Raw genomic sequence first — 16,578 nt, forward strand, 5'->3', positions numbered from 1 at the left:
ATTAATTCAGAGTATATTACTTTTTGGTTTTTAGATTGCTTTTGTAAATTTAGTATTTTACGTGCTAATAAAATTATATACATATAATTCTAATTTGTAATTTTCTAAATACTTATCAAGGATTTACTATGCATAAAGCCTTTGCTAAGTGCTATAAGAAATACAAAAATGAATAGGATATAGCCTCTCCTCTCAGGGAATTTATACTATAATAGTTTGAATAGGACTAGGTCTTAATTAACTATTAGACTAAGGATGATTTCTGCACCAAGAGAGTTACAAAGGGTTGGAGGACTACATTGGACACAAATGAATCTGTATTAGGAAACCGTTCCAATGGCTAAATGTTTTTGTTTGTTTTATTTTCTTTGGGCTAATGAAATTAAAGTATTCATAGAAATACATTGTTGTATTAAAATAAAACTGGGCAATATAGAATGGTATGGGGGACAAACACTTATCAAATATTAACAATGTGATTTCTGCCAAGAAATTTTATCTTTCTGTGCTTCAGAATTTTTATTGTCATACTAGGGAAAGTAGCCAAGCAAATAAATTTGCGGAATATATCTAAGTTGCCATTAAAAAGCTTTAAAGCTGTATTAGCACTGTTTATAAATGCAAAACACCATGTGTTATCATTCCATTTGTGTTTTACAATTTTTATGCGTGTTTCTTTCCTTTGAGCTTCTCCGACGTGTTTTTTTTTTCTTTTTTTTTCCTTTAGCGTCAATCAGTAGATATCTGGTGCTAAAGCATGAACCTCTAGGCCTACCTAAACTTCTTGTAAAATAAATGTTAACAAGACAAGAATAAGGTTTCTCCTCTTTTGAAGATGCAGAAAATATTATTCAGTATAATTTTTAAAAAGGTTTTCCTTGAAAATATTTCATAAGAAAAAATCTTCAAATAATATGTACTTCAGAAATTATTGCTATATCCCTTGTGAATGTAACATATTACCTCTAAAATTTTATGACACTCTTTGGTGAATTATATCAAGTTTCCATATATGAGTGGTGCTATTTCCAAGCTCCATATTTTACATGAGTTGGAAGTGAAATCCATGAAGGAAGTTTAGATTTAAGTTTAGCAAGCTAACTAGCTATATGAAAGGCATGTAGTATGGTCCGTACCACAGCAAGAAGTTGACAAGGATTAAAGACCTAAGGATTGTGAATTCTTTATTTTTATAATTATTTTTTTAATGTTTTATTTATTCTTCAAAGAGAGAGACAGACAGAGCATAAGCAAGGAAGGGGCAGAGCGAGAGAGGGACACAGAATCTGAAGCAGGCTCCTGGCTTTGAGCTGTCAGCACAGAGCCTGACATGGGGCTGGAAGTCACAAGCTGTGAGATCATGACCTGAACCAAAGTTGGACGTTCAATAAACTGAGCCACCCAGGCACCCCTGTGAATTCTTTCTTAAGAAGAAATGCAATTGAATGTCTTTATAGCATTGAGAAAAACTATGCTAAAATTAGTAAAAATCACAAAATATACAAAAACATATTGATAAAATTCTTTTTACAAGATTGAAGCATAAACAAAGGAAAGATAAGTCACAGAAAAAATGAAAAAAAATTAAAATTAAAAAAATTAAAAACAATATTTAGTGAAAATTATTAAGATTCATATAAGCTACAATTGTATGTATAAGAAACCCTTGTGAAAAGAAATCAAATAACACTGTGATCAGAATCATGTTGAGGATTTTGAGGAGTATTCTGAGATAATCCAGTTTAATATGATTAAAAAGAGTCTTCAGAATATCTACATTCTTTTGACCACAAGAATGTGAAGAGCAATGAAAATTTTTGTGTAATTTAAAGAGAGAGTAGGTACAGCTGATTTGATCTTAAGGATGGGAACTGGGAGGGAATGCATAATGATACCACAAGGGGATTTGGGACTTCAAGTAAAAGACAATTTTGTTGTAGCATTTTTAGGCTGTTAAAAACTTGTTTTGAAATGATTTATAGTTTGTCATTTTATTCCAGCTGGAGAGCATTCACCTTATATTGAATATGATATCTATCTTACTGCTGATTTTAATCATTTTAAGAATTTTTCTATGTAGAACATTCTTAATAGGAGCTTGTTAGCCTGTGTCTTTCCTTTCCTTCCTGTTCTCCATTTCATTCCTTTCATGTGTTCATTCGGGAGACCTAGGATTACAGTGATCACTTGAGTTTGCATCCATAGTGATAGACATTTTACGTATAATTTCTAACTTCTACTCACTACCCACCTATTGACAAGGGAGCCTTTATTTTATTCCTATTTCGTACAGTGAGAATGACTCTGATGTTCCACCTAAAGCTTAGAACTTCAAGTCACTACTTCACCAGGATATTCATTTCTGTCAACATCTTTTGAATTGAGTCACATCAAGTTTGTTGCTTCACCCCAATGTCTCCACTTTGTTTCTATAGAACTTTTGAATCATGAACATTTTGTATCATTTTCATTTTCAGATAGGCCTTTTCAGTTTTTATTGTTGATGTTATTTGTATCATTTCAATATATTTGGAGCAGGCAGTGTAAACACACATGGGAATCATCTTCACCAAAGTCTGAGTAAATGTATTTCTATTTTTTTCAGTTTATTTACTGATTTTGAAAGACAGATTGAGAGAGAGACCGAGAGAGAGAGAGAGACAGAGAGAGAGAGAACTAGAGGGGGAGGGGAAGAGAGCAAGAGGGAGAGAGAGAATCCCAACCTGGGGCTCGAACCTACGAGCCGTAAGATCATGATCTGAGCCAAAATCAAGAGTCTGCTGATGCTTAACTGATTGAGTTACCCTGATCAAATATATTTCTAAAGAACTGTGTGTATAGTTTTAAAGAACTATACAGTTCTAAAGAACTGTGTGTACTGTTTATATGCATTTGTTTTGAATTTTAAAATAAATATTCCTACATCTAATGACTAATTCTGAGAACACTTTTAGAGGAAAACTTACCTGAACAATTTATACTTAAAATAAATGATTAGTCAAGTCTAACATATTCTATACTTATAATATTATTTGATAGGTATATTTTCTCAAGAACTTAAAGTATATATTAAAAAACAAACAATAGAGAATCAAGTAATAAACTGAGTACATTGGAAAAGTAACATCAAAAGTTTAAAAATAATTTAAAGTATATATACGAGTCAATTCTCTATTGAAATTTAGGATACCTGAAAATATCATGAAGTTCTCCTGAAAAGCTTTCAGTACATCTATGAATCTTTAATATTTCATGCTGTTAAATTTGCTCTTATTTATTTTTCCTTTGATTATTCTCACTAGTATTATATTCATTTCACTGGTCTTTCCAAAAAACCCAGCTTTTAACTATATTGATATTCTCTATTGTATCTTTTGTCTTAAGATTATTAAGTTCTGATCTTTAATATTTTCATCTTTTTTGATGAATTCTAGTACTTTGACTCTATTCTAAATTTTTCTAACTTCTATAACTGCATCATCATGATACAAGCATCAGTCATTAATTATTATTTCCTAAAATAAATAAGCAAAGTTATATGTTAGTCTCTAGGGACCATTTTAATATATAACAAAAACTGATAGTGGATCATTAAATATTATTAATGTCTGGGAAGTTTATATACATATATCTTAACATACCTGTACAAACATATATACATTTCTTGTTATACACAGGTATAAACATGTTTATTATATTATTGCTTTTAATAGCAAAAGTTATGCAGCAATCCAATTAAATGAATAATCATTAAATTATGATACATTTAGCCAAGGATTAATAAGAAGCTACTAAGAAAAATCTTATAAAATTTTGTGGCTTTTTGGCAAAGCTTTCCCCAAATACAGGAATTGTAAAAGCAAGAAACAAGACCTTGACAGTGAGATTCAATTTTAAGTTCCCTTGATGTTGAGTTTTATTACATGCATATGCTATTTTCTTAATAATAAAAATATTATACCCTGTGGATAAATTGAAACAAGAATACAAATGATTAATATTTTATTTTGTAGTCATAAAAATTAGCACTTTTATGTGATGAAATTCATAAGTTGAGGTGCCTAGAAGAAAACTGTATTGTGTGGGGGTGCCTGGCTGGCTCCATTGGTAGAGCATGTGACTCTTTGATCTCAGGGTCATGAGTTTGAGCCCCGTGATGGGTGTAGAGATTACTTAAAAAAAAGTGTATTGTGTAGTTAACTCATAGAGCTATACCTTTTAAAAATATTTTTGAATTTAATTTGGTAAAATGTTTATCTTTAATAATCCTCACAACTCTGGCACAGCAGTATCCCAACCAGGAAAAATTATTTTACAAATACAATTAAATCATTTAAATACAAACATTAGTACATGAATGTTTCATGTATTATGATTTGAAAATACATGGCATAAAACTAACCAAACCTTAAACACTAGCAGAGTATTTAAGCAAATTATGTGTTATCAATTACATTTAATTTTATACAGTTTTTTAATATTTGAATTTGATGTAGCAGGATCAGAAAACATTTCTGAAATAACTTGAGTTGAGAAAAATAGATACAATTTTTACTTAGATATTTGAAAGAATAGACAATAGTATGAACAGAAGGAAAGGGGAATACAGAAATAGTTTTACAAAAATGTTTTTATCTTGTCCTTTCATTAAAAATCTCCTTGTGTAATAGGATTCAGCAACATAATTGCATTTCTTGCAGTTAGTAAGTTTTTTCTAGTGCAGCATGGTTGTCCTCTTTTTAAAATTAAAACAAAGCTACTTGAATGTTACTTAAAATACTGGAGGTGGAGGATATTTCTATTTCAGAAAGATGTGTTCCATATTTTCCTGGAGAAATACAAAGTGACACATACAGAAAGGGGCCAAGAAGTTTAAATTCACATTGAAATCATCATAATAAGATTTTATATTATTGTCCATGAACTTTCCTTGATCTTTTTCTGGAGCCTCTTTCTTTCTTTCTTTCTTTCTTTCTTTCTTTCTCTTTCTTTCTTTCAGCCTGTCTTTCTTTCTTTCTTTCTTTCTTTCTTTCTTTTCTTTCTTTCTTTCTTTCTTTCTTTCTTTCTTTCTCTTTTTTTTAACATAGTCAGCTCTGAAGTTATTTTCCAGTAGTTGAATCATCCTTAGTAATCCCAATGTACATTACATTATACATACACAGGACAGTTATGCCTCATTTTATTCAATGTCGCTGTAGTGTACTTTGCAATTATTGCATTTCCCACAAACTGAAGGTTTATGGCAACCCTGTGCTGAGCAAGTATGTTGGCACCATTTTTAAAATAGTATTTACTCACTAATATCTCTGTGCCACATGTTAGTAGTTCTTGCAATATTTTGAACTTTTAAAGTTATTTTTATATTTGTTATAGTGATCTGTGGTCAGTGATCTTTGACGTTACTAATGTAATTTTTTGGGGTGCCCTGAACCACAACTCTTATAAGATGGCAAATTTAATAGATATATGCCATGTGTACTATGACTGTTTTACCCACTGGCCATTCCCTTGTCTTTCTTTTTCTCCTTGGATCTCCCTATCCCCTGAGAAACAATATTGAAATTAGGCCAATTAAGAATGTACCATGGAGACATGCCTGGAAGATGGTGGAATAGGACACTGGGCTCACCTCATCCTGCTGATCGCTTAGATTCCACCCACATCAGCCTAAATAACCCAGAAAACCGCCAGAAGACTGGCAGAACGGACTCTCCGGAGCCAAGGGGAGACAAGAGGTCCACAGAAGAGGGTAGGAAGGGCAGAGAGGTGGTGTGCTACAAGGACTGGCGGGAGGGAGCCAGAGCAGCGGAGGGGCAGACCCCCAGCAAGGCAGAGCCCCCAAGTCCAGCTTGCAAAAGCGGAGGGGCCAGACTCTGTGCATTTTGACAGCCAGAAGGATTTAACATCTGGAATGTTAAAAGTCAACAGCTCTGCTCCCAGAGAGCAGAGAGGTCTCTAGGGAGATCTCTAGGGAGAGGTCATCTAGGGAGGGCGAGAGGTCGCCAGGAGGGAGAGTGGTTGAGTCCTGGAAAGACAGAGCTCTGCAGGGGAACAAAGGCACTGGCAAGCGACATTACCTTCTCCCGTCCCCCAACCAAAACTCCAAAGGGAACCAGTTCCCATCACCGAACTTGCTTGCACCACACAAACACCCAACGTGGTGCTTCTGTGCATCCATCCCTCCAACGGGACTGCCTCCCTCCAGGTGCTGCAGGGCCCCTCCTGCAGCAGACCACTGATGGCAAAGCTAGCTAAGCCGGCCCCTCCTGCCCCTGTGCACCTTGTGGATCCACCCCAGCTAATACGCCTTTGGCCAGATCTCATTGAAGCAGCACCACAAGCCCGGCTGTGTGCAAGCAGCCGAGACAGGGGCCACACCACTCCACGGTGAGTCCTGACCCTGGGAGAGGGTAAGGTAAGGTACACACCAGTCTGACTGGAACCCCAGCAGTGGGCTGGGGGCAGACATCAGGTCTGACTGCGGCCCTGTCCACAACACAAGTTACTCTGGACAGCACAGGGGAAGTGCCCTGCAGTTTGGAGCTACCACAGGGACTACCCAAGATGACGAAACAGAAGAAGTCTCCTCAAAAGAAACTCCAGGAAGGAGCAACAGCTAATGAATTGATCAAAACCAATTTAAACAATATAATGGAAAAAGAATTTAGAATAATAGTCATAAAATTAATCACTGTGCTTGAAAAATGCATAGAGGACAGCTGAGAATCTATTGCTACAGAGATCAAGGGACTAAAAAAATAGTCATGAGGAACTAAAAAATGCTATAAATTAGGTGCAAAATAAAATGGAGGTGGCCATAGGACGGATTGAAGAGGCAGAGGAGAGAATAGGTGAATTAGAAGATAAAATTATGGAAAAAGAGGAAGCTGAGAAAAAGAGACATAAAAAAATCCAGGAGTATGAGGGGAGAATTAGAGAATCAAACAGAACAATATCCGTATCATAGGAATTCCATTCCAGAAGAATGAATATTGTGAAAATATCAATACTACCCAAAGCTATCTACACATTCAATACAATCCCAATCAACATTGCACCACCATTCTTCACTAAGCTAGAACAAGCAATACTAAAATTTGTATGGAACCACAAAAGACCCGGAATAGCCAAAGTAATATTGAAGAAGAAGATCAAAGCGAGAGGCATCACAATCCCAGACTTTAGCCTCTTCTACAAAGCTGTAATCATCAAGACAGCATGGTATTGGCACAAAAACAGACACATAAACCAATGGAATAGAATAGAGACTCTAGAATTGGACCCACAAAAGTATGGCCAACTAATCTTTGACAAAGCAAGAAAGAATAGCCAGTGGAAAAAAGACAGTCTCTTTAACAAATGGTGCTGGGAGAACTGGACAGCAACATGCAGAAGGATGAAACTAGACCACTTTCTTATACCATTCACAAAAATAAACTCAAAATGGATAAAGCATCTAAATGTGAGACAGGAAACCATCAAAACCCTAGAGGAGAAAGCAGAAAAAAACCTCTCTGACTTGAGCCGCAGCAATTTCTTACTTGACACATCTCCAAGGTCAAGGGAATTAAAAGCAAAATGAACTATTGGGACCTCATCAAGATAAAAAGCTTCTGCACTGCAAAGGAAATAATCAAAAAAACTAAAAGGCAACCAATGGAGTGGGAAAAGATACTTGCAAATGGCATATCGGATAAAGGGCTAGTATCCAAAATCTATAAAGAACTCAGCAAACTCCACACCTGAAAAACAAATAATCCAGTGAAGAAATGGGAAGAAGACATGAATAGACACTTCTCTAAAGAAGACATCCAGATGGCCAACAGGCACATGAAAAGATGCTCAACATCACTCCTCATCAGGGAAATACAAACCAAAACCACACTGAGATATCATCTCACGCCAGTCAGAGTGGCTAAAATGAACAAATCAGGAGACTATAGATGCTGGCGAGGATGTGGAGAAATGGGAACCCTCTTGCACTATTGGTGGGAATGCAAACTGGTGCAGCCACTCTGGAAAACAGTGTGGAGATTCCTCAAAAAATTAAAATAGATCTACCCTATGACCCAGCAATAGCACTGCTAGGAATTTACCCAAGGGATACAGGAGTGCTGATGGATCGGGGCACTTGTACCCCAATGTTTATAGCAGCACTTTCCACATCAGCCAAATTATGGAAATAGCCTAAATATCCATCAACTGATGAATGGGTAAAGAAGATATGGTTTATATTATACAATGGAATACTACCTGGCAATGAGAAAGGATGAAGTATGGCCTTTTGTAGCAACGTGGATGGAACTGGAGAGTCTTATGCTAAGTGAAATAAGTCAGGCAGAGAAAGACAGATACCATATGTTTTCATTCTTATGTGGATCCTGAGAAAGTTAACAGAAACCCATGGGGGAGGAGAAGGAAAAAAAAAAGTTAGAGTGGGAGGGAGCCAAAACATAAGAGACTCTTAAAACCTGAGAACAAACTGAGGATTGTTGGGGGGTGGGAGGGAGGGGAAAAGTGGGTGATGGGCATTAAGGAGGGCACCTGTTGGGTTGAGCACTGGGTGTTGTATGGAAAACAATCTGACAATAAATTTTGTATTTAAATAAATAAATAAATAAATAAATAAATAAATAAAGAATGCACAATGGACAATGAAAATGTGGTATACAATGGAATATTATTTAGGTATAATAAAGAATGAAATCTTGCCATTTGCACAGACATGGATGGAGCTAAAGAGTATTAAGGTAAGTGAAATAAGTCAGTCAGGGAAAGGCAAATACCATATGATTTCACTCATATGTGGAAGTTAAGAAACAGAGCAAATAAACAAAGGGGGAAAAAGCAGAGAAAGAGGAGGCAAACTAAAAAATAGACTCTTAACTATAGAGAACAATCTGATGGTTACCAGAGGGGAGGTTGTGGGGGATGGGTGAAATAGGCTATGGGAATTAAGGAGTTGTGATGAGCACCAGGTACTGCATGTAAGTGTCGAATCACTGTCACTATATTGTACACTTGAAACTAATATTACACTGTATGTTAACTGGAATTTATATAAAAACTTTAAAACAAAACAAACATAAAATAAAATAAAATAAAATAAAATAAAATAAAATAAAATAAAATAAAATAAAAGGTCCCAGGTCAAAATAAAAAGATCCCTAGAATGATTTGTAACCAGTCATGTGAAAGGAAAAGTCTCACAGCTCTTGCTTTAATGCAAAAGCTAGAAATAATGAAGCTCAATGAAGAAGACATGTCAAAAGATGAGAAAGGATGAAAACGAGGTCTCTTGTGCCCAACAGTTAGCCAAGTTGTGAATGAAAAGAAAAAGTTCTTGAAGGGAATTACAAGTGCTGCTCTGGTGAACATAAATGATAAGAAAACAAAACAGCCTAATAGTTGATATGAAGAAGGTTTGAGTGGTCTGGATAGAAGGTCAAACCAGCCACAACATTCCCTGAAACCAAAGCCTAATCCAGAGGAAGGCCTTACCTCTCTTCAAAGCAGGTGAGGAAGATGCAGAAGAAAAGTTGAATCTAGCATAGTTTGGTTCGTGCAGTTTAAGGAAAGAAACATCTCCATTGCACATACAAGTGCAAGGTGAAGTATTAAGTGCTGGTGTAGAAGCCGCAGCAAGTTATCCAGGAGATCTAGCTAAGATAATTCATAAAGGTGGCTACACTAAATAAAGATTTTCAGTGTGGATGTAGCAGCCTTATATTGGAAGAAGATGCCATTGAGGACTTTTATGGTAGAGAGAATTCAAGGTCTGGCTTCAAAGCTTCAAAAAAGACTGACTATCTTGTTAGGGGCTAATGTAGCTGGTGACTAAGTTGAAGTCAATGCTCACTGACCATTCTGAAAATCCTAGGGCCCTTAAAATTATGCTAGGTCTATTCTGCCTATACTCTATACATGGAACAACAAAGTCTGGATGACAGCATTATATTTACAACATGGTGTACCGAATATTTTAAGTCTGCTGTTGAGAAGTACTGCTCAGCAAAACACAATTTGTTTTCAAAATACTACTGCTCATTAACAAGACAACTGCTCACCCAAAAGCTCTGACAGAGATGTACAGAAAAATTAATTTTGTGTTTATGCCTACTAACACTACATCCATTCTGCAGTTCATAGACCAAGAAGTTATTTTCACTTTCAAATCTTATTATTGAAGAAATTAATTTTTAAAGGCTATAGCTGACATAGTGATTCCTCTGATGGATCTGAGCAAAATAAATTGAAAACCTCTGGAAAGGATTGACCATTCTAGATGCCATAGAAAACATTCACAATTCATGCAAAAAGGTGCAAATATCCAGATTAATAGGATTTTGGAGTCAGTTGATTCTAACCCTCATGAATGACTTTGAGGAGTTCAAAATCTAGTGGAGGAAGTAACTGTAGATATGGTAGAAATAGCAAGAGAACTAGAATTAGAAGTGGAGCCTGAAGGTGTGCCTGTATTGCTGCAATCTCATGTTAAAACTTTAGTGGATAAGAAGTTCCTATGGATGAACAAAGAGTGTTTTCTTGAGATGGAATCTACTCCTAGTGATGATGCTATGCATATTGTTGAAATGACAACAAAGGATGTAAATGTTACATAAAATTAGTTGATAAAGCAGAAGATGGTTTGAAAGAAATGATTTCAATTTTGAAAGAAGTTCTACTGTGGCTAAAATGCTATCATTTGTGTTATTTTAAGAAATTGTCATAGTCACCCCAAACTTCAGCAACCACCACCCTGATTAGTCAACAGCCATAAACACTGTTTAGCAAACCCTACCCAGCAAAAAGATTACAATTTGCTGAAAACTCAGATGCTGGTTAGCATTTTTTAGCAATAAAATATTTTTTTATTAAAGTATGTACACTTTTTTAGATGTAAAGTGTGTACACCATTATTTAGAAATAATGCTATTTAACACTTAATAGATTACAATATAGTGTATATGAAATTTTTATATTTACTGGGAAACCAAAACATTCATTTGACTCTATTACACTCTTCACTTTATTCAGAGTTCTGGAATTGAACCACAATATCTCCAATGTATGCTTGTATAATTACATTATAGTTAGTACTATTAGCAATATAAATGGCAATAATAGTACTAATATTTACACCCTTATAAATATAAAATAAAATAAAATAAAATAAATATAATATAAAATAAAATAAATATAAAATAAAATAAAATAAAATAAAATAAAAGGTCCCAGGTCAAAACAAATCTATACCCTGAGTTAAATCTATAAATTCATTTTAGTCATATCTCCATTATGGAATATCAACCAATCCACCTACTCAAATTAAATCATTCTGACTGGTCTGCTATAAACAATTTATTATGTATATGTTAACACATATTAATATTACAAATACCAATGTATACCCCTTTTTTCTATTATGTCTATTTTTGATATTATGCTATAGATGCCCATGTTATCTTCCCAAGTCCTTAGAACTATACTTCAAAATCTCATTATTTTTTGTTCAAAATCTTATTATTTTAAAGTCCAAAAGTTCTTCCCACAAATTAAATTTCTTTTCCCCTGATATACTTGTATTTACTTATCAGAAAATATATGTAAACAACTTATTCAACAGTCTTTCATAATAGAGTATTTGTCAAAATAAATCTTAATTTAAAACATAAGTGTGTGTAATTGTATTTGCCTTATTTTCCATGGCATTAAGGGTTTTATCAAGTCACAGAATCATCACTTTTTTTTTCCAGCTCCAATGAAGAATACTCAAACGTCTTAATTTATTTATAAAATATTTAGCTTACCTTTAGTAAGAAATTTTCATTTTTACATTTTTCCTCTACCCTACCTTCTTCCAATGATAAGTTCTGTTCACTTATTTATCATATTTAGTACAACACTCTAACAACAATTTGTAAAAGTTTTGTTGGAAAAACAAATTTCTTAACATGTAAATGCCCAACAGAAAGAGCAAGATTAGATAGGGGCACCTAGGTGGCTCAGTTGGTTAAGCATCAGACTTCAGCTCAGGTCATGGCCTTACGGTTCATGAGTTCAATCCCCGTGTCAGGCTCTGTGCTGATAGCTCAGAGCTTGGAGCCTGCTTCAGATTCTGTATCTCCCTCTCTCTCTGCCTTTTCCTTCCCTTCTCTGTCTCTTTGTCTCTCTCTCTCTCAAATAAGTAAACATTAAAAAAATAAAAATAAATAAAAAAAACAATTAGACATCAACATGACTTGAAATGTCATATTGACACTCAATTGATAGTTTTTGGTTTTTTTTTCCAATTGATAGGTTTTTAAAGGGCTTTGGTATCTTTCAGTATGTTTTGGAATTTTATATATATATGGTTTTCCATAAGACTGTCTAGGTCATATGATTTAAATGCATAATGCTTTTGTTCCCCCCTCATTAAATGCTCATACTTAACAAATTTGGTTTCCCTTGTCTGGGAAAAGGAAATATTTTAAATTCTAATCCAAAGGACATTTAACTTACATCTAATTATGACAGCTGAAACCACAGCACAACTTAAAAACACAAAAACCCAATCATGTAAGCTAACATTTTCCAATGAATGAATTCCGTATTTTATGCACACTCTATTCGAGTGCTCACATACCACTGCACTTGTCAAGCTGTATCTCACTGGTCTTGGGCACCTGAGCCTAGAGGCAGGTCTTCTACTGGTTCAACTGGCAACTGAAGGCTGAGATAGGTCTTAGCAAAAGTCTCCATGAAAAGAACAATTCTAATGAAGCATAGGGGGATTCCCTTCCTGATTCTCAGCTCATTATTGCTCTGGTTCTTATTTGCCAGTCGCAAAATGGAAGGGCTTCAATTCCTTTGGGGTCTGATTCTTCATGACTGAGTAGGCCAGAATGAAGAAAGGCATTATAGACCAGACCATGATCATCCCTACCTGCCCATGGTGTTGATAATACCTACCTTCCAGTGGAAGCTCAGCACTTGGCAACAGGTATTCTAAACAATTGGCAATGCAAGTTGTGAGAGATCCTAAGCGTCACCACTGCACTAACACTCTATTGTCTACCCAACTGAGTCAGCCAACACTATGCATTAGTTGTTGCTGCTTGGACAGAATCGGGTGGATAATGAACAGCTAGGCAAAGGTCACAATTACCGTATCAGCCAGTCCTTGATTTCCCATTTGTTTGGAATGGGACATGTGTGTAGAACTTCTTCAGGTATAAACTGGCTCTAAAAGATGTCCCTATAGATAATATTTTCAATTACCTTCCTTAGTTTGTGTAGATCCATGTTTTCATTTGTTGTCATTGTTTTTTCATTAACATTCGTGTAGTGAGATTCTGCTAATGATGAATTCTTCCAGCTTTTGTATTTCTCAAAGTGTTGATTTTTGTCTCCAGTTTGGAAATTTTCATTGAGTACACAGAATTTTAGATGGACTTTTTGTTTTTCTTTGAATACTTTATTTTTTTATTTTTTTAATGTTTATTTTAGGGAGATAGAGAGACAGAGCATGAGCAGGGAAGGAGCAGAGAGAGACGGAGACACAGAATCTGAAGCAGGCTCCAGGCTCTGAGCTGTCAGCACAGAGTCTGATGTGGTACTGGAACTCATGGACTGTGAGATCATGACCTGGGCTGAAGTCCTACCCTTAAATGACTGAACCACCCAGGCATCCTTTCTTTGAATACTTTAAATATGTGCATACTTTCAGTATCTTTGAAGATAAATTTGATGTCCTTTTTATCTTTGTTCCTTTGTACATATCATGTCTTCTCCCTTCCCCACTGGGTACTCATTTTTTAAACTTTAATTTTAAGATAATTGTAGATTCATGTGCAATTGTGAAAAAATAATACAGAGAGACCCTATGTATCTCCAAATATATATATATATATATAAAATATATAATATATATCCAAATATCCAAATATATATTTGGATATATATATATAATATATAATATATATCCAAATATATATTTGATAATATATATCCAAATATATATTTGGATATATATATATATATATATATATTTGGATATATATTATATATATCATATATATATAATATATATTATATATATATATATGGATATATATTATATATATAATACATAGATATATTTGGATATATATAATATATATTATATATATAATATATATATTATATATATATATTATATATATATAAATTTGGATAAGAACTATATAGTTTCCTTAGTCTTTTGCCCTCATATGTATGAGTGTGCAGGTGTGTGTCTTGGTATAGTTTTCTCCAGGTTTCATGTCCTTAGGCTTTGTTAAGCTTATGCAAACTGCTGGATTATTCATTTCATCAGATTTGGAACATTTTTTTATTTGAAACATTTTTGTCCATTATTTCATCAAAATTATTTCTTACTATTCAAAAGAGAACATAAAAATCTCTAGAAATTCATTTAAAATACTGATGGAAGTAAACAAACTTAAAGTAATGTATAACTGAAAAATGAGGTAATGATTAAACATAGAATATAGGAAGAATAACCACAATAACTATGAAAACTAAAAAATCTGAAGCAGTATCAATTTTGAAAGAGCATTAAAATTATCTTTATAAAATTGGAAAATGGTTAAAAAGCTTAGGCCATATCTTGAAAATATAGACAGGAGATGAGAATTTTGACTGTATTGTGAGAGACTATGCACTCAGTAAAACCACTGCATTGCCTCATTTCACTGGCTGCTCCACATGTCCATGTGACTAAGTTCTGAATAAAGAGATAAAACTGAAATGTATAATGATAGGAAATTGAGAAAAGCCATTTAGAGGGAGCTAACTCAGCTGACATTTTATCCTTTATATCTTTCTTATACTCTTTTTGGGCTTGGATGAGGTAATGAGTGTTGAAACATCAAAAGCTACTTTGTACCATGATGCAATCTGGAGGCTGGAAGATAGATAAATACTAGCACAGTCTAGAGAGATAAGAACATTTGTGTCCTTGATAACAAGAAGATATTCTACCTGGCCATGTGGAGAATACATAAACTTCTTTGGCTGCTGTTTGAGTTGGCTCCTATATGGAGCAAAACCTACAAGCCAACCAAGCCACTGTCCTCTCTTCTCCTCTGTTACTAGCAAGGAAGAGTCTCCTTCTTAACTTCTATAAACCTCAACCTCCCTCTCTCTCTTTCTCAACTAGATCTTTCTTTCTTAAACAAAAGTATGACCAACTCTTTCCACTTTAAAAGAGAGAGTGAGAAAGAGAGAGAGAGAGAAGAGAAAAGACAGAAAGAGAGAAATAAATATCATATAGATTGCTCAAAAATAAAAACACAAAGCCTGTAGTAGAAAAATGAACAAAAATGAGTAAAGGATAATTCATAAGGAGGATTGGTCAGTTGGTCAATTAGCTTACAGAAATTGGTCTGATAGTAATACAAGGGATATCTATTATAATAACAATAAAATATCATTTGATTTTACCTAAAATTTGGCAAAAATACAGAAAACAACAGTAACGTCTCATGCTGTTTTGAATGCAGAAAAATTGACAGGTTCATAGAATGTGGTCAATCAATTGAGTCATTTGGTAACATACTAAAATATTTAAAAATAAATCAATAAATAGATAAATAAAAAATAAATAAATATTGCCTTCCTAGCCAACAAATTTCTTTTGTTTTAAGGAAAATATTAAATATTAATTAAATCCTAATTAATCTTATTAATATGCAAGTGCTAGAATACATATTTACAATAAGCTTAATTGTATAGCACAAATTGAAACCGACATTAGTGTTTAACGTATGATATTTGTGGAATCATTAATGGTACACCGGGCTTGTGGAACTCTTGTCATTAAAAATCATTTGAAAAGTGCATTGGTAGATCCCAAAAGTTCATAAATATTTTAAATATAGACATGAGGCTATAGAACAAGGTGCATATTAACTCCAAATATATTCACATAAAGTGGGAAAACAGTTGAAAAGGTTATACAAAATATTTCAAATATGCTGGGAGTAACATTCTGGATAACTCTATTTTTCTCTTTTCTACTTTTTAATTTTATGTTTCATGCATTAAAAAAAAAAATGTTACTTTGAAAGAGAAACTGTCAATGAGAGCGCGCCAAGGTGAATAATCAAAATAGCAGGCTATTGTGATTTCCAAAATTCAAATCAGTTTTCAAAGACCAATTATCATGAGAAAGAATTTCATTTCAACCAAGTGTGCTGCTTCTCCTGGTAGTTACTGGGTAGAACAAGTGATGCAAAATAGATGCCAGATAGTTTTAATATAATCACTCTGATCAAGTCAGCAATACCCAAGAGTTTCCATGTATGTACGTATATTCATGCCTGCATTGTCTTATTTGAAGTCCCCTAAGTTCCTCTCTGATATCATTACGCATTCCCTCCCCAATTCTCATGAAACACTTCCTTGAGGATGAACCAACTATACCTATTCTTTCTCTACTCAAATTACACAAAAATCTTCATTACTTTCCACATTCTTGTGGTCAAAAGAATAGAAATATTCTGAAGACTCTTCTTCATCTCATTAAACTGCATTTTATAAGAATACTTTTTA

The sequence above is a fragment of the Panthera leo genome, chromosome C2 (genome assembly GCF_018350215.1).
Source record: "Panthera leo isolate Ple1 chromosome C2, P.leo_Ple1_pat1.1, whole genome shotgun sequence".
Lineage (NCBI taxonomy): Eukaryota > Metazoa > Chordata > Mammalia > Carnivora > Felidae > Panthera > Panthera leo.